The following is a 19,433-nucleotide window of genomic DNA, read 5'->3' on the forward strand; positions in this document are numbered from 1 at the left end:
TAACGTATTGTATACACTTCTACTGTCTAATATTCCGTGTGTATTCATGTATCCATCATGGAGCTGAGGAAAAGTAAAATGAACAATGGTGGTTTGCTTGGTAATTTGCAGCCTTTAAAACATTTTAAGGACAATTTAGACCAACTACTGGAGATGTTCTTCAGAAATACATATATCATCTTCAATTAAATCCTCGTAACCACCAGAGTGGGAAGCTCGCAGCTTGGGATACAGCAGTATGTCTAGCAAAAGTATGGCAGCCTCCTTGCATTCCACTGATGACAAAACAAAATATCCAAAACAAAATTATTCATTTGGTTGATGAATACAAGAAATACAAACAAAAAGGAATCTGCTGCCTTAATTAAATTTTGAGAAACACTGACAACACGATTTATGATATCTGCTAAGAATGCCGAAAATCTTATTAACAAAAACAAAACATTGCTACCAGAAGGTAAGGCAGAAGGTATACAGTTTCTTAATTACTTGAAACAAACCAACCAGCATCTCTTGGACCCCTTGATAGAAAGAGGTTGAAATGCTTCAAGAATTATGCATTGAAGAATCGAATAAAGGTAATAAAGTATGATGTATGTTTGTTCCCAGTATGCTTAACAGCCCAATGATTTTTAAAGTAACATTCCGATTAATTTTTGATACGGATGCATAAACAAGACATTTTTTACAGATAAATGCAGATTCTCAGTGCAGATTCGACTTAATTTATTGGGAAGATGATATCAGAAGATGACGAGGAGAGTAAATTAAGTCCTGAGGTAGATGGCTGAGAATCTGCATACTAATCTACTAATCCTAGATCTTTATACTAATCTTTATTGTAATCTTTATACTGAACACATAATGAGAAAAGTTTTGCAGAATTTTGATGGCTCTGTGAAAGTTGGAGGAAAAGTGATAACCAACTTTCAATATGTTGACAACATAGTGTTGGTCGGTGGAAGTGTAACGGAACTGCAAAAACTTTTGAATAGGGTCAAGTCAAAAAGTGAAGAATACGGTTTGCAATTACATCCCACAAAAACAAAAGTGATGGCCATAAGTAAAAAAGATGAAATTTGTCCATTGGTGGTAATGTTGTTGAAAGTGTAAGTAATTTCTGCTATCTTGGCAGTGTCATAACTGGCACTTATGATGATAGCACGGAAATTAGAAGGCGAATTGCTATGGCAAAAACAGCTGTGACATCACTTACAACACAAAATTAAGACTGCTGCAAACTTTTGTTTTCCCAATTGCCACATACGGATGTGAAATTTGGACATGCAAAAAACATGACATTAAAAAGTTTTGAAATATGGTGTCACAGAAGGCTATTACGCATCAGCTGGATGGAAAGAAAAACAAATAAATTTGTTTCCCAACAAATAAACAATAAATGGAACCTGATAAACAACATTAACCTTAAAAAATTGAGATATTTAGGAAATTGCAAGAAGCAACTCATTGGAAAGTTCAATGTTAACTGGGATGGTGCAAGGCAAACGCCACTTCGATACATGAAATGCTCTGCTCTCCCAGTGAGAAAATCTTGCGTAGCCTACGCCACTGAATGGACTCTTAATAGACATGGTTGATTGATTGAATCTTTATTCTCGGACTGGGAAAGCTTCTTGCAGAGCTTAATCCTGGCAGTTTCGCATACTTGTAGAGGCGTAGGCCTCTACTAATCACTGACGCAGGCCCGGTCACCGAGATTGACAGAGTGAAGTTTCCAATTGTTGAAGTCTTGTTGCCGGGAATTATTCCATCCATTAGATACCGCTGAATGGAGAGCAGTCCTCAACATGCGTTGCTTAAGCGTACACCCCGAGAGTCGAACCAGCACCGCTATTGATCTTTTAAGTTTCTTCGTTGCAGAAGTGACGCATTAACCAATTGAGCCATCGAGGCGGCTCATGGTTCATTGAGTTGAGCAAGATTACTGCATCGTCTACATAAAAAATTATTTGCGACGTTGAAGGTTATATGATATATATAACACTTTTTTGGTTTTCTATGTACAAAATCTATCCAAACGAGTAAACTAGTTACAGCAAACTAAAAAATTATCGTCAATGCAAGCTGAAGTATGGGAAGCAAATCTAACACAATATAGTTCACTGATAATTACTAGCAAATGGACGTTTTATCAATTAGTTTTCGTTTCAATTTGAAAAATTTTTGAATGGCCCCTTTGAGAAAATCTTGCATACGCCACTGTTTATATCTTCCCGATCCCTGCCTTAAACAGAAAAGCTTAGGCTACCCTGCTTTTGAAAAAATTACTGCTTGGAAAATAAAAAGTATATATACAGTAGGCTACAAGACAAAAATAACAACTGCGCCAAGTACCCTGTTAGCTGATACCCTGGCCAAAGTACCCTGGTTATGTGCTCCACTTAAGATCAAGTGGCGCTAGTTTGGCTCTCGGGGTGTGCGCTTGAGCAACGCATTTTAGGACTGCTCTTCATTCAATGGCAACTAGTGAGTGGAAAAATTTGACGGCAACAACATTTCAACAATCGGAAACTTCACTAGTTGTCAATCTCGGTAACCGACCTTGCATCAAAAGCCTCTACAAGAATGCGAAACTACCGTACCAGTAATAAACTATTAAGTATTAAGGGGGATGGACGACAAATGGCTTCTCGTGCCCCATCCTGTGAGTACCATCTGCTTTCAACCAGATGAGAAACGAAATTTGTCAACAAAGAGCCTCCACCCGGACGGCACAGCTGCAAGGGGCAAAAAGTATTAAGGCTTTTTCAGTCCGAGGATAAAGATGCAAAACCAAACAACAGCGGAAATTTTTGCATATTAGCATTAGCCCAAGCCCAAGTCAAGCCTACTAACTCGGAAAAAATCATGTTCCTGGTCCCTGGCTCATGCTTTGTGTTGCCAGTTCTGCGGAATTAAAATTAGATTTTTTAATCTTTATCTTCGGACTGGCAAAGCTTCTGATAAATCAATCATTTTATTTTTCGTCATTAACGCGTCCGGGACGAAAAAGATACTACAGTAGAATTCGCCTATAACGGCACCTCTAGGGAATTTGCCAAAACTGACGTTATAGACGAACTACCGCAAACTATTCCACAACTGTCTTTTGACTAAAGAAAGAAGTGTATAATCCAATCAGGGTTACTGTGTACCACCGAACTGACAAAAGGCACGCAGAAAATACAGTAAATAAAGAAATTGTTTTAAAAAAATAACCTACAGCGAAAAGTACAGGAAATTTGCGCAATACAGCTCGTTACATACAGTAGTAGAGAAGTTCATTGTTTATTAGCAAAAAAGGCATTGATCGTGAGCTGTTTCGGATTTGGCACAGCTGTAGAGCTGCTTTTTACACGTGATAGTTTTTCACGCGGGAAAAAAAAGTTAATTAGTTGATACAGTACTGCACGTACAACTGTTGCTTTGAGTTATTTAAAGGTAAGCTGTAGAGCTGCTTTTTACACGTGATAGTTTTTCACGAGGGTAAAAAATTAATTTAGTTAAAGTCCCTGCTGAAAACGACGTAGCAAAATAAAGAGAAGACATTTTGCAAGCAGCAGCGCTAACTGGATTAAAAGACTGACCGTTCGTGGTGAAGGTAATGGCTTAAAGTGACGTTATAAACGAACAAAAGACGTCTGGGAACCAATAAATGGTGCTGTTACATGCGAATTGACGTTATAGGCGATGCTGTTGTAGCCGAACTACAATGTAGCCTACGTAAAAGATAGGAATTTTGCGGGGACCGAGCGAAATGTGACGTAATAGGCGAATTGACGTTATAAACGAAGCCGTTATAGGCGAATTCTACTGTAACTACAAAAATCGATATAGACCTACCAGTACGTTAACGAACGGGAAAAGGTGGCAAAACCTTGAAAGGTTTAGGCTAAAACTTGCCTGAATGAAAAACTATGTAGGCCTAGTAGGCTATATATGAGTAGTTAGCACGGCCACAAACCCCCCCCCCCCTCCAAAAAAAATAGTACATTTATTGAGTTCCATTAAGGATAGGGGATCTCCTGACTACGGAGCAGCAGGCCATCGATTCTCCACCAACTATCAGTTCAGAGTTCAGTATTTTTTATTAAAAATGGATGGAGAATCAGCAGTGCCCTATTCATGGCATATGCATCATTAGTGCCTAAAAAGCAAACATACTAAAAGGCTCACACGATGGTCACAGCGGTAAACCATAATCTCTTCGTGGGAAAATTGTAACATAAGATTCTCGGATCCGTTCGTCTGTATGTAATGACCGAAAGAAACACTCTTTTGAAACCGTCTATTCAAATTTGTATTTCTGTAAAATTAGCCACCTGGCTGTCGAAATAGGGGTGCAACACCGTACACCACTAAAACTTGTCACTACGATACAAACTACTTAGATAAAAGACGGAAATTTTATCCAGCTGGCAAGCACTAAGCAAACAGTTAAACATGCCTCCAACTTTCAAGCAACAACCTTACGAATGACTAGAATAATTTGCGATATCTCAAACTCACGTAAACAGTAACTGTGACGCAATAATGAAAGACATTGTCACGCAATTCAAACAGGTGTTCAAAGGTGGTGATGCAATGTTTCATCAGGTCTTACGAACGATGGTGCAATATTTTGACATTTTCTAGCAATTTCCATGACGTAAGATGCCACCTCTGGCGTCATCATCACAACCATCAAAAAAAGGCAAATGACATTTATCGGGCACGTCTACCGCAAACGCGGAATTGAACACTCGGCAATGATGGGGCGATTTCCTGGTCAGAGGCACCGGGGACGTCCATGTTTGGAAATCTTCAAAAATCTTTCAACATGGACAAACCAAAATTTTGAAAACCTAATTAGAAGTATGGACAATCGATCGTTGTGGAGACTCACGGTAGCCGACGCCTTATTCAGGCATGGCCGATGATGATGATGATGAAGATGCCAGCTAGGTTAAGTAGACCATAACGGTTTTTATATGACGTTTGATTTGGTGAAAATTGTCCGTAACACACGACGACAACGACCTAAAAGCTATCACTAAATAAATGAAAAATGCTTTTTGGTACTAATGATGCTCTACACTAGTAGAGCGAAAATGCATATGCCATAAACAGGGCTCTGCTGATTCTCCATCCATTTTTAATAAAAAATACTGAGCTTCTGATAGGTTATTCTTAGAACTTTCGCATACTTGCAGAGGCTTGAACCTGTTTCCCGACAATTATTCACCAAATCAAACGTCATACTGCTTTACGCGCAAGCTTATATGGTCAGCGTGACAAACTGGAAGGACGTTTTGTTTTGGATTTGGCTAAGCGACTCCCGTTTGACGTTAAGCAGCGTTATTTTGACTTTTTAGGTGATCAGTATGGTGGTACTGATGAGCCTACTTTTCAGAGTTTGTTTGAATTTGTAGTACGGGAGGAAACGCGCAAGTCGACTGATTTTAGCATTATGCTAATGGGCGATTCTGGTGAGTCGCAGCATTTTAAAAAGTTTGGCAAAGGAAAATTGCCTTCATGTCCACCCAGTTAGGCAGACGTCGGTAAAACCCCATGGTAATGTGATTTCAGGGAGTTCGCAGTACTCGACTGCTGATGGCGCACCGCGCGGTGGTGTGGCCAGACGTAGAGACCTACCGGCATGTTTTTATTGTTTGTCACGTGGTCAAGTTGAATATCATTTTTTGTCTAATTGTAAAGAATTTTTGAGCTTGACACCTAAAGATCGGAGAGATGTCATTGTGAAAGCTGGCAAATGCTTGAATTGTTTGCGCCAGCATATGGTAAGGGATTGCGTTCAAGCAAAAAACTGTCGTAAGTGTGGCCCTAACAACGATAGGAAACACTATTTTCTTCTGCATGATTTTTATGTGATGTCACGTGATTCTCTGGATTCGGTCGGTAAAGATGATGCTGGTGCCAGAGTTCCTGTGCGTAATGTTAAGATTAGAAATGTTAAAGCAGCCTTTAACCGCATTACTGCTGCTCGTGTTTTGAATCCAATGACTGGCAAATCGAAGTTGGTGTATTATCAGCATGATCCTGGTTTGCAGTTGACGTTTGTTTTGAGTGATTTGGTGTGCGAACTTGACGTTAAACCGTATGACAAAGCGTCGTTTAAAATGGATACTCTGGCTGGTCAGAAACCTACTTGTGCTAACCTTGTTAAACTCAACATCCAGTCGTTAGAGACGGATGAACTGTTTTGTGATGTAACTTTGGTGGTTAACCCAGCTTGGGCTGACGATGTTAAAACTTTACCGCATAAACAGGATTTAAGTAGATTCCGTCATTTTCATGACGTGAATATGTTTCATTTGAACGATTGTAGTACTGTAGATGTAGCCATACTGATTGGCAACGACAACGCTTATTTGATGTGGGCTAAAGAAGAACGTGTTGGTGAGAATCGTAGTGAACCACATGCTTTGCTCACTCCTCTCGGTTGGTTGGCTTGTGGTGGTAAGTCACCCTTAGATGAAAGCGTTGCTAACGTGTGCAGAGTGCAGACGTCTTTAGAGTCCGATGTCATCTCTGGCTTTCAGCGTAAAATTGAGTCTCATGATATGGAAATAGCAGACCTGAATAAAGTCATTCAGGATTTGACCTTGCAAAATGAAACCTGTGAAATTGTCTCGCAATGACATTTTGGCTAGAGAACTTGTTGAACCGAATATTGAGTTGAAAGATGGTCGATTTGAGATACCTGTACCGTTGAAGGATGATATTGATTTACCTAACAATTTTGTGCTGGCGTCAGATAGAGCTGCTGCTTTAAGGAAGAAGGCTTTAAAACAACCTGAACTTCGTGATGTCCTTACTGACACCATGAAGGATCTTAAATCTAATGGCTATATTGAGCGTGCTGGTGAAGCAGAAAATGTAAAGGGATTTGAATGGTATTTACCATACTTTGTGACGTCACAATTAAAAAAGCGTATTGTTTACGATGGAAAGTCTGAATTTCGAGGAACTTGTGTTAATGATGTAATGTTTTCATGTCCTGACTTGTTAAACCCTCTGGCAGATCTCTTGGCTAGATTTCGGCTTGGTAGATTTGGTTTCGTGGCCGATATGACCAAGTACTTTTTTCACATTTTGGACTCTTCAATACGTAAGCCCAACTTTATTGAACTGCTTACGTACACAGGCAGTGCCGTTCGGATCGTGAACGAACGCCCTTTGGTACCTTTGAGTGACGACCCTAGGGATTTTACTGTCATCACCCCTGCCTCACTTTTGACCCCATACTTAGACCCATATTGTGCTGTTGGGAAACCACATGATCGTGACCAATTAGCCTATGAAGGGATTATCAGTTCAATTTGTCACTTTCTCAACAGTTTTGGAGCAAATGGATCGATTTTTACTTGCCAGGTCTTCAGGGCCGGAAAAAATGGCTAAAAATGGCCGAGAATTTGGAGCCTGGTCAACTTGTGGTGGTGGGTTCTCTCCAAGACATTGGTAAACGTGAGAAGTATCAACTTGGGAGGGTGCATGAGGTACCGTAGTTCCACAAATTAGGAAAGGGAAGCCTATGGTTCATAGAGCTAAAGTTGCCGTCTGCAACTATGATGAGAGTACGGGAAAAGTGAAAGTAGACTACGTGTTGAGGGATATTTCGTGCCTCGCCCCGTAAAGAACACCTAAATGTTAGGGTTTGAGCCTGGTTTTGTCTGCGGTGGCCGACACTTGTCTGAGACCAGAACGGTCGGTTATTATCGCAACCATTGTATATAGCGTCATTTTAGTGTGTACCTATGGTACCAATTTCATGTATCGTCGTGTATTATTCGTATTGTTGTTCATTCTTTGCATGCCCTTTGTATTTGCGTATTAACTTAAACGTGAGTGATTCAAACAATTTGTGTATCGTGTGTTTTTATTCATTGGCTCACAATTGTCGTCAATTCTTTTTTAGTTATGCCATGTCAGACTGTCATAACTAGGGGACGCTATGTTCCCGACAATTATTCACCAAATCAAACGTCATATAAAACCGTTATGGTCTACTTAACCTAGCTGGCATCTTACGTCATGGAAATTGCTAGAAAATGTCCAAATATTGCACCATCGTTCGTAAGACCTGATGAAACATTGCATCACCACCTTTGAACACCTGTTTGAATTGCGTTTCATTATTGCGTCACAGTTACTGTTTACGTGAGTTTGAGATATCGCAAATTATTCTAGTCATTCGTAAAATGGTTGCTTGAAAGTTGGAGGCATATTTAACTGTTTGCTTAGTGCTTGCCAGCTGGATAAAATTTCCGTCTTTTATCTAAGTAGTTTGTATTGTAGTGACAAGTTTTTAGTGGTGTATCGCGTTGCACCCCATTTTCGACAGCGTTGAGGCTAATTTTACAGAAATACAATTTTGAATAGACGGTTTCAAAAGAGTGTTTCTTCGGTCATTACATACAGACGAACGGATCCGAGAATCTTATGTTACAATTTTCCCACGAAGAGATTATGGTTTACCTTACTGCTGTGACCAGAACCACTGCCGCAGGTACTCTTACCGAGATTTACAGAATGAAGTTTTCTGTTAAATGTAGTTGTCGGAGATTTATTCCATCTACTAGGTGCCACTGAAAGGAGAGCAGTCCTGCAATGCGTTGCACAAGCACACACCTCGAAAGATGAACCTGAGCCGTGGCCTACGAAAATAGATGGCCTGGACACCGTGCACAAGCCTTCAGAACTGAAAGCTGAAGTCTGTTAAATAACGAAAAGCGTACTTTGGTTGGATATTCGTCAAGAATGTTCATTCAAGCACAATAGTGTTTTTTCTGATGACAAGCAGCTTTAATATGCGAAAAAAAATATCGTAGCATTTATCAAGCAACATACAAACACAATTCAATAATTTAAACATTGAATGGAATGCTTAAGATGTAGGGGAGATGTGGGACCTATCGGACAAAATTGACCTAACTCCTATTATTTCTAATTTTCAAAGCGGTGTTGAATGTTCTTATGTGTTTTTGTTCACTTACATTTATAACGAACTCATACTGACCCATTAGTCCAGTCGTTGAAGGGTTTTACCTTGACTTAATTGGTGTAAAGCTGAAATTTTGAACATTGGTTCTGTTCATTGTGTACAATGACCAAAAAAAAATCCCCGTGAAAATTTTTTGGTGAAAAAAAGTTATCCGCTATTTTCGAAATTCCGCCATTTTTTTCAAAATGGCGGATGTACAAATAGTGAATTATTCAATTTTTATGAAATTATTGTTAGTGTTGGTGCTCATTTAAAAGTAAATTTCATACTGCAATTATTTCACATTGGCAAAGTTTTGGTCCACCGTGATTGCCGGAGGAAGTTTACGGATACACGGAAAAAGGGTTCAGGGAAAATGCCTGCAAAGAAATTACGATCTGTGACAAGGAAATTCAAGCTTCTGAAGCCTCCAGTATACTTAGTCAAAAAGGTGCTGATGGGATTAATGCTGCTAGTACTAATAGAGGGGACAACACTGTTGCGACAGCTGGTCGTAAAGTACACATAGAGTCATAGACTGTTGTAAAAGTTATAGGCTACCAACCCAATCGATATACAGCTAAGGAAGAACAGAGAGGAAAGTGGGTCCTGCGTCACGAGGAAACGAAGTGTTTGAATTCTTGATGGAAATTTCGGCAGTAAGACTCATTGTTTGTTTTGTGGGACTCGAGCTCACGGACAGACCTGGCTTTAGTTTTGTTAAAACAGATGTTTTTGCAAGGACTATATTAGAGTATTGTGAGAGACGTTCTGACGATTGGTCATGCGTCGTGAAAAGTCGTATTGAATATTACGGTAGCGATTTGCATGCTGCAAACTGTTTATACAGTACCATCATTCTTGTAGTGTTAATTTTATATATGGATTTAACGTACCCTTGCAATGTGGTAGAGTACCTGAGGCAAAACGTCGAAAATCTGGTCGACCGAAGGGTGAGGAACAGGACCAGGTATTTCTAAAGATGTGTTCCCATCATGAACAGAATGATGAAGAACAGTTAACGATATCAGACCTCAAATCTAAAATGAAGGAGTTTTTAGCAAATGATGATTGCCTTCCTTGTGGATTAAAATATGTGAAGACCCAATTATAGAAACATTGCGGTGAATCTATTTATATAGCTGAAGGTCAGGGCCTTCATTGCATTGTCACGATGAGAGAGAAGACATCCGAAATCCTTCGATCTCATTAGGCTACCTAAAAACAAGGCATGAGGATGATGAAGAGTCACAAAAGAGAGAAATAATTAAAACTGCAGCAAGACTTATCAAAAATCGTGTTGCATCTGTTAATGATCACTATCCAAGCACAGACGCACTCAATAATAATAATCGTGTTTTATTTGCGCCCATTGCGATACATAACATAGCCTACAGTAACACTGCGATCACAGATGCGATAGCCTCTAACAGACGACAGGGAGCAGCGAAGTGACATTTAGGCCTAGTCTTCGAGTCAGCTGCTCCCCTTATTTTGGCTTGCCATTAAGTGTCTGTGCCGAGATACAGCCGCGTGCTCTGGAGCGGTATCAAACCCACGTCCTTTCGAACGTCGCGCAGGCGTTCTCACCACTCGGCTACGCAACCGACACTCAATCTCGGTCCTGCTCTAATGTAGCCCACTTGCCTGAAACTTTGCGAACACTGTTGAGTTCCTTAGTTGTAGGAAAAGGCACAAAGCAAAAGGTTGCAAGTATTAGCCAAGCTGTCAGACCACGAGCGGTGATTGCACCATTGCAAATTGGTCTTGCTGTTCAAGGACATCATTTGTACAGGTCGAGATTTCTTGTTGATACTTTACAGTTTACACAATATGGGATATTGTTCTTCTTACGCAGAAGTCCTGAAGTTTGAAAAGAATGCAGCTGATTGTGTAGCGTCAGAAGCCATTGTTCTAGAGAACATAGACCTACTCGAAAGTACAATGTTATTTGCAGCTGACAATATTGATCATAATATTATCACCCTGGATGGGAAGGGGACTTTCCACGGCATGGGAATGGTTGCTGCCTTGACACCGAGTCAGAAAGCAAACCGTATGATTCCAAGGCACAACATATCACAACTCAACATCATAAAGAAGACTAGGATTGAAATCATGCAACTCCGCTTTGCCAATAAAGCGCAGAAGACATCACTGGCTGGTTATGCACCTTTTTCTCAGGATCAAACCCTGAGCAATATTGTGAATGGTGTTGTGGCGAGGATGACGTTAATGTACATGAACATACACAAACGAAAAAATGATCTTGATCAGTAAAACACTTCGGGGTAGTCTAAAGGCTGTGAAGTGATCAATGCTCCAGGGGATGCTGATGTTCCGATTGTGAAGGCTACTGTTCTTAATGCAGTGTCACACTCGACAACGTTGATTGGAGAAGACACAGATCTGTTGGTCCTGCTTCTTCATTATGCGCAACAAGCAGACAAAGATCTATATTTCCGTTCCGACAAGGAAAATGCTGACAAAGTGTATCATATGAACGAGCTAAAAATGGTGATGGGTGAAGAATTATGTTCCCAATTACTTTTTCTACATGCCTACACTGGATGTGACACAACATCAAGAATCTTTGATGTGGGTAAGAAAATCTGTCTTTTACAAGCTGGTAAAGGGTAATGCTACTCTGAAAGACTGTGCTAATTACTTCCTTCTTCCAAAGCAGACAGCAGCATCCATTGTGAACAAAGATTTTCAAGCGAGGGCTGTGACTTTTGGGGGCACGCGGACGGATTTCCTCTCGTCATTGCACTACAGCGTACTAAGAAAAAAAGTAGTCTCTTCCCAATCATTTGTGACACCAGAACGCCTACCACCTACTGAGTCATCGAAAAAATTTCACTGTCTAAGAGTTTACTACCAAATAATGGCGTGGCTAGGACAGGAGAGTGATATGGAAACTTACGGGTGGGGTTGGAAACTGGAAGGCAGTCAGTTTGTGACATGAACGCATGCTGACCCAGATTCCCTCTTATAGATTATCCACTGCAACTGTCTGTAGCACTGCCAGGTATAGCTGTAGGCAGAATAATCTACCCTGTACTTCAGCATGTGGACAGTGCAACTTGATGCCTGTGACAATACGTAGGCTACAATCAGTCATTACTGGATGAAGATAATGACCAGGACTCATAGGCGCCGACTTTTATTTTTGCACGGGGTGGCGGATAGCACAATATGGCAACCTAAAAACTTTCAAACTGCATGTTTTTGTTTGATTTTTACTAAGCGTGTTTCGTAGATGAAATTGTCTTTTCACACCTGATTTGTAGCTCGATAATTTACAAAGCAACTTTAAAACAAAGCACAGAAGGTATGTCGTGAATTTTATTGTTACGTTGCTGCTCTGACACTTAACATTTGGACAGAACTGACAGAATCTATCGTATGCATCTATCATATTCTAGCCACGGGAATTCGTTCTCCCATGATATTTGATAGCTTCTCCCTTCAACAGCGATTATCCTGCTCGTGCTGCCTTTTGGCACGGGCACACTTTCGTTTCGTTCAGGCGTTTGGTCACTTTCATGCTGGCTGAAATCCTGACTAGACGCAACAAAAAATTACTCAATGGAGGGCTGCAACTTTGAACGCTTTTTCGGTGGCATCTTTAAGCTGAATAAAACTGGAATGTCGGCAAAAACTTTTACTGGACGACTTTTCGTAATTTTTTCTGTGATGTAACAAGCAACTCCTATGTCAGACCAATAAATTCCCGCCTCACAGTTTGTCACGCATTGACACGTAATATTACTGCATGAAGTATATCACAGTACAGTACACTCCAACTGAAATCGGAAAATAATTCAAAATGCAAAATCTTGAGTAATTGAAAAAGGTTGCTTTTATTATTGGGAATTGGTAGGGGGTGTAGCTTTCCCCGAATAGAATCATGTAAACGTGTAAATTTGCAAAACGTTAAAACTGCTACTTTACTAAGTGCACTTTTTAAATAAAACTCAAAAAGTTTCAAAAATTGCATTTTTTTAATGAAACTTAAAAATAGATATTCATTTAGGGGGTGGAGCTATCAATCATCGAGATAATTTTATTTCCAAGTATTTTATAGCTGGCATAATTTATAGCGATATTATGAGCAGTTTAAAAATTTTCAAAAAAGATTTTTGAGGGAGGCAAGGGAAAGATCGTATTTTATTGATTAATAAATCCCATTGTAAACCTAACAAATGTAACATGACTTATGACAAGTAACAAATAAAACGATCGCAACAACAACAAGGAAAAAACTCGTAGTCACGTGTTGCGTAATCTTCACGTAGCTTGCTTGATGTTACGCGAGTATCATGCTTGTGACAAAAACAATCAGTTTCTTCGCAATACTGTATTGGTTCACCTCTTGCTTTACGTTGACTTGAAGCGAAAACTAATGACCAAAAAAAGATTTAAACGTCCGTTCAAATTACATTTATTTGCAGTAAGTAATGTAACCTAAACGGGGTGGCTGCCACCCCGCCACAGCCGTTACGGGGTGGCGTGGCCACCCCGTAACCCCGTAAGTCGGCGCCAGTGCCAGGACTTATTAAGTAACTGAATGTAAATAACTTAATAAGTGGTCTGCGATTCTTGTACTGCCAGTGTTTCACTATTGTTTTTTTTCATATAAGCCTTTCCATTAAACTAATTAGTTAATTTCATTTTGAATTGTCTTATTGAATTCCATACCACCTTAAACCTAGGGATAGACACCAGAATTAGAGCTCTAGCATGAATATTAAGTGAATTATTGTTATTATACTATTTTGGCGGCAATCTTGAAAATGACAACTTTCCGGTGCTCTGATTCTCCTTGATTTTTAATATATTATTCTTAATGAAAAAAAATTTGGAAAACCTTCTGTAGGAAATTTTTGGGGTCTTGACCTGATATATATTGACCTGACTATAAGTGAACAAAATTATCGTTTTTGGAACTACTGTATTATACATTATCGTACCGGCAGGCTATAATATTTTGTTTATGTCACTTCGTTTAAAGTCAAATGTAGATGTTATTGAGTACCTACTTGCTTATTAATTGTGACAATGATAATATCATATTCTAAAGCCGTAGTATGACGATACTTCGAAAAAATATTCAAACTTTGTTTATCCGCCAATTTGAGAAAAAAATGGCGGATTTTCAAAAAAGGCGGATAACTTTTTTTCACCAAAAGATTTTCACGGGGATTTTTTTTTGGTCAATGTACATAATCAACAGAAACAATGTGCAAAGTTTCAGCTTTACACCAATTAAGTCAAGGTTCGGCCCTTTTTTTCGCTTCAACGACTGGACTACATAGACAGCGGTTCCCAATAATAACAGTAATTTTATTTACATATGAAAAAGATGACTCAAATGTCCGAAGGGTCCCCACCGGTGGGGATCTTTCGGACACAGGGTGGGGACCTTCCGGAGATAAAAAAATGAAGTAAAATATCATGAAATAATATTTTTACAGCTTTAACAATTGCCGATGTTACAAAAACTGTGAAGATTGGCTATATAAAAATCGTCTTCAGAACACGATTTTATTTACAACCCATACAAAGCCAGATCAGCCCCAAACCTAAAAACTTCACGTAGTCGTTTCGTAGTGGCAACTGGGATGGTTTGGGAAACACTTAAACAATGTTATTCAACGTAACTGATGCTACATCTACTTCTTCAGAAAAGTGAAAGCTGTCTTTGATCTTCTGTGATCGTTTCACAAAATTTACTTCAAAATCACCATCTCCATCTGGCCCGGCACAGATTTTTCCGATAAAATTTCTATGTTTTCCCTCTGATGAAAAATCTTTAATGACTGCAAAATCTCCAACTTCCACCTTGTGGTCTAAAGAAGGTGGATCACCTGAGATTTCACTTATTCCACTTAAGATAGAATCATCGTCACTTACAGTGTCCGATGATAAGTGTAGCCTACAAATATATCACTTTCGCTGGTGGAAGGAAGAGCTCTTTTTGGGCGTTTCGCCGGCAGCTTGTTGCGACGTGAAAGAATAATTTCTTTTTCTGGAGTATCTGTAATTATTGCATTCTTGCATTTATTTTTATTGGAGCGTTTGGAACAGTGGGGACCTTTCGGACAATGTCTTTTTATCATGTCCGAAAGGTCCCCTGACCTCCATTTTGACCAAACTTACAAATTTTTCTGAAGTGAGAAAGGCGTTTTTATCTAAACTCTCTTCCTTCTGTAACCATTAAACAAACTTAACCAAACAGCATAAACAAAGTTACAAGAATATTTAAAAAATGCCTCAAAACTCTAAAAGTATCTGGTTCACTATTTTTACTTTGAAGCATGAAAATCACTTTTCTCTTTACAAATTTACACCTCTTGCATAATGTTTACAAAAACATGTGGTCTGATAAAGAATGAAATCTCGGTTCCATAAAAGAAAAAGAGCGCATCACGGTCACGTGGTATCAGAAATATGCCGCTGTCCGATTGGTCCCCGTGTCCGAAAGGTCCCACATCTCCCCTACTGGTATTTCCGAACTTTTACTGATATAATTATCACATTATCAATATGCTTACATACAGATTGCAAAAAAATCGACTGTGTGAAAGCGCATTCTCCAAAACAGACTTGCAGATTAAATGTGTTAAGTAAGGGCGTCTTCAAATAATACGCGTAAACAATAACATTAGATGTCAAACAAAAAGAAACCTAAAAAATACATGAAATGGGTAATTAGAGCAAACTTTTTGAATGTTTTAATTATGTAGTACAGTCTGTTAACTCCGATGTACAACTGTTGTCTACACATAAAAGTACATTTTCAAAATGGAAAGTGAGGTTGATCATACTTTTCAAACCTAACCTAAGACATTCCTATCCCAGCTTTATCACTTTCAGTTCAGTCTCTTTTGAACTCCTCGGGGTATTCATTAAGGCATAGTTTTTAACGAATACATTAGACAATATCCGAGAATGTTTCGTTGGTATAGGCTACCACTGAACTTGTACTGTTTTGCAATTAGCATGAAATTGTTTATACAGAATGACCTACAGAACGACCCTGTTAATCTTTGAAAAAAAATCATACAAAACACAGACCATTGGACAAGGGTGTCAACAGGGACAGTCAGTGCACCTCTATCAATGGTGGTAAAATAGTCTTTATATTTCTCAAAATAATAGTGTTATCATCATTTAATATTGGAATCTTTCGAGCACAAACTGCACTATGTTTAGTTACAACCCACTTGGCTCTTGGAATGCTATCTTTCCACTTTTGTTGCTCTACATCATCTTTTGGAAATTTATACACAGAGACTTTGATCTCGGAAGAATCATAATTTGAATTGCAGTGAGGCACACAGCATTTAAGAGGCATTATTTATTTATTAGGTAATCTGTAAAAATACTTGTCTATTAGCAAAAAGGGCTACACTGATGCAGGCCTATCATATAAAGTTTACTTGATGCTATCCTTAAACAGACACAGTAAATTGCCTTAATTTAACTACAAGTCTTCTTTGTTACTTTACTACCTCACTTAAGTTTTTACTGATGATGATGGCGTATGAGCAAATGATGATGATGGCGACAGTTTTTACTGTGTTCAGCTAAAAACTTTTCAAGAATAATCAGGTCACTTAACACACTTTCGGTAGGCTACAAATAGTGATTGTACAATATAAAAATATCTGGCCAACTAGGGCTTTCCAAATAATTTCATTGCCACAATGCCACTACCTGAGTGTATGTTATGATAACCCTTCCTACTCTGAAACAACTAGCCTACTAGTTCCTTGTAAACCTTCTCAGGACTATAAAATAACCTCTAAATCATAAATCCTGCTTACAGATACCAACACATTACAGGTAGCCTATTCTTTAGCATTTCAACTCTACTTCTGTAGGCTACATGCATCTTTGAGCTTCTGTTAATACTAGTGAATTCAGTAAAAAGCTGCACTTGACTGCACCCAGCAGGCCCTAGCTAGCAAAGCTTTCTATTTTATATCGTTTCAATGTCTACCGATGTTGAAACGACGTAAAAGAAAAACAAATTTTATCAATTCTAGAATGTGACTCAACGATCGCAAGAAAAACCTCCCTTGGGAGACGTTTTTTCTTTATCACAAACTTGGAAGTCAGCCGTCAGTTCTGAAGGCTTGTGCACGTTGTCCAGGCCATCTATTTTCGTAGGCCACGACCTGAGCCAATTGATTTTGAGTGGGGCGCTTAACCACTGACCTAAGGGGGGATAGTTTTGTTTTGGAGTTGCGGGAAAATTTTAGCAGTCAAGGTTTTTTTCCGTTTTGGATTCGTTCCAATTTCACAATTTTTTTTTTGACTTAATTTTAGGCAGATTTGTCATATTTTTGACTATTTGTGACCTACATTTCAGTAGCAATTGGGCTGAAAAATTTAAAACTATCTGGCAACCTTGGATGAACCAATGGTAATTGCAATTGGTAATCTCTTGGTTTGCACTGCAGCAGTGTTTTTTTGGGTAAGACTAGCTTGAAAACTTGGAGTGGAAGCTTGCAAATGCAATTAAAGATCTTAGTTGAAATCCAATATACAACTTTTGAGATAAAGCAAATTTTTTCAACGTTGTTTAATCTTTCTATTTTAATGCAAATACCAGAGTGTTATGTATTTGTATTTCTTTTTCACAATATCATTTCTTTTGCATTCTGACAAAGAAAAATAAATTTAATTTGAAAATTAAGCTGTTTTTTAATCAAACTTACGCAGGTGCAGGCATGCATTTGACCATCATACTACATATTTTTGGTGATAACTCAATTTCTTAAAAATGTGACTAAATTAGTTCTACAACTCAGGTCTTCAGTTGTAAAAGACAACTTATTGCATTTAAGCTTTTAAAAAGTGTTAATAATAATGCTTTTATTTTTATTTGCGCCCATTGCGATAACATACAGTACACTGCGACCACAGGTGCGATACAACAGACGACAGGAAGCAGCGAGGTGACATGTAGTCTTCGAGTCAGCTGCTCCCCTTATTTTGGCTTGCCATTAAGTATCTTTGCCGAGACACAGCCACTTGCTCTGGAGCGGTGTCGAACCCACGTCCTTTCGAACGTCGCGCAGACGTTCTCACCACTCGGCTACGCAGCCGACAGCCGACACTCGGCTACGCAGTGTGTACACTGTAGCAGCACTATTTAAAGATGAGCCACCCATATACAGTTGTAGTGGTGCTACAACATCTCGAGCTCGATATGGTGTCGTAGTGGATTCACGAACAAATTATGAAAAGACTTATGTAGAGCTCGCAGAAGCTACATGCACGGCCACTAATTGCAGATTTTGTGCACTTTGTACTTGTATCATGTAATGGATGTAGAAGTAGAGTAATTCCCTGGCAACAACACTTCAACAATCGGAAATTTCACTCTGCCAATCTCGGTGACCGGCCCTGTATCAGTGGTTTAAATTAAAGGCTCTACAAGTATGCAAAACAACCATGATTAATCTATGCAACAAGCTTTCCCAGTCTTAGGATAAAGATTCAATCAGCATTCTTGTTGTATTTCAAAACATTTTGCATTTCTTAGTGTTTCAGCACTTTTTTAGGAAGTAGCTATTTTTACATCGCTAGTTGCGATCAAAAACCTTTGTTTGTAAGGTGTTGGTAGAAGTAAGGTTTGAGTTAAGGTTTAAGTTAGGGTATCTGTAAATTTTTTATCTGGCAACACTAGTTTCATAAACCTAACCAGTCCTTTTTTTTTGGACACTAAGCAAATTATTTTATGTCAGATTAAAGCATATATATTCCTAAATACTTCAGTAGGCTAAGCATAATAAGCATAGAATTTAGAAAAAAATATTTCTCTGGAAAAAATTCACCCCAGCAAGTATCCCTCTGACAAAATACCCTATTAAATATCCCTGGAAAAACTCTATTCTGATAAAATCTTTCTGGTAAATCACCTCATTATATCATACTTCATAAACGTAGATAAAAACGACCTGTTTTAGTCTAATGCTGCCGGTTTGCTGTGGTAGTAGCGGTTTGCACTAGCTTTTGGAACACGGTTCCCTAGTCAATAGTCATGTGTAGAGCTCGACCGATATCACTTTTTCAGGCCGATACCGATATATATCGGCCGATATACATCAGCTACAAAAAATTTGTTACCAACAAATTTATTAAGCAACAAACCAGTCCAAGAAAGTTTATGCATTAGTTGCTGTAATGGAAAAATCATTCTTAACACTAATCACAAAAAACACCAAACAAAAAAGAAACAACCCAGGCCTCGAAATTCGTTTTTGCTGACTGCGAACAAACAAGTGTCCGATCTGAACTTTTCGCCATTTAAGAGTTATGGCTACAGTTTGGAAGGCTTTTTAAAATTTCAGCGAAGGCTTTCATCAGACCAACGAGGTGCGCTTAGGGAGTCAAAGCGCCGTGTAGCTGCAATACGCCGCATAACTGATTA

This window comes from Aplidium turbinatum, chromosome 6 (genome assembly GCF_918807975.1).
Source record: "Aplidium turbinatum chromosome 6, kaAplTurb1.1, whole genome shotgun sequence".
In the NCBI taxonomy this organism is placed as follows: domain Eukaryota; kingdom Metazoa; phylum Chordata; class Ascidiacea; order Aplousobranchia; family Polyclinidae; genus Aplidium; species Aplidium turbinatum.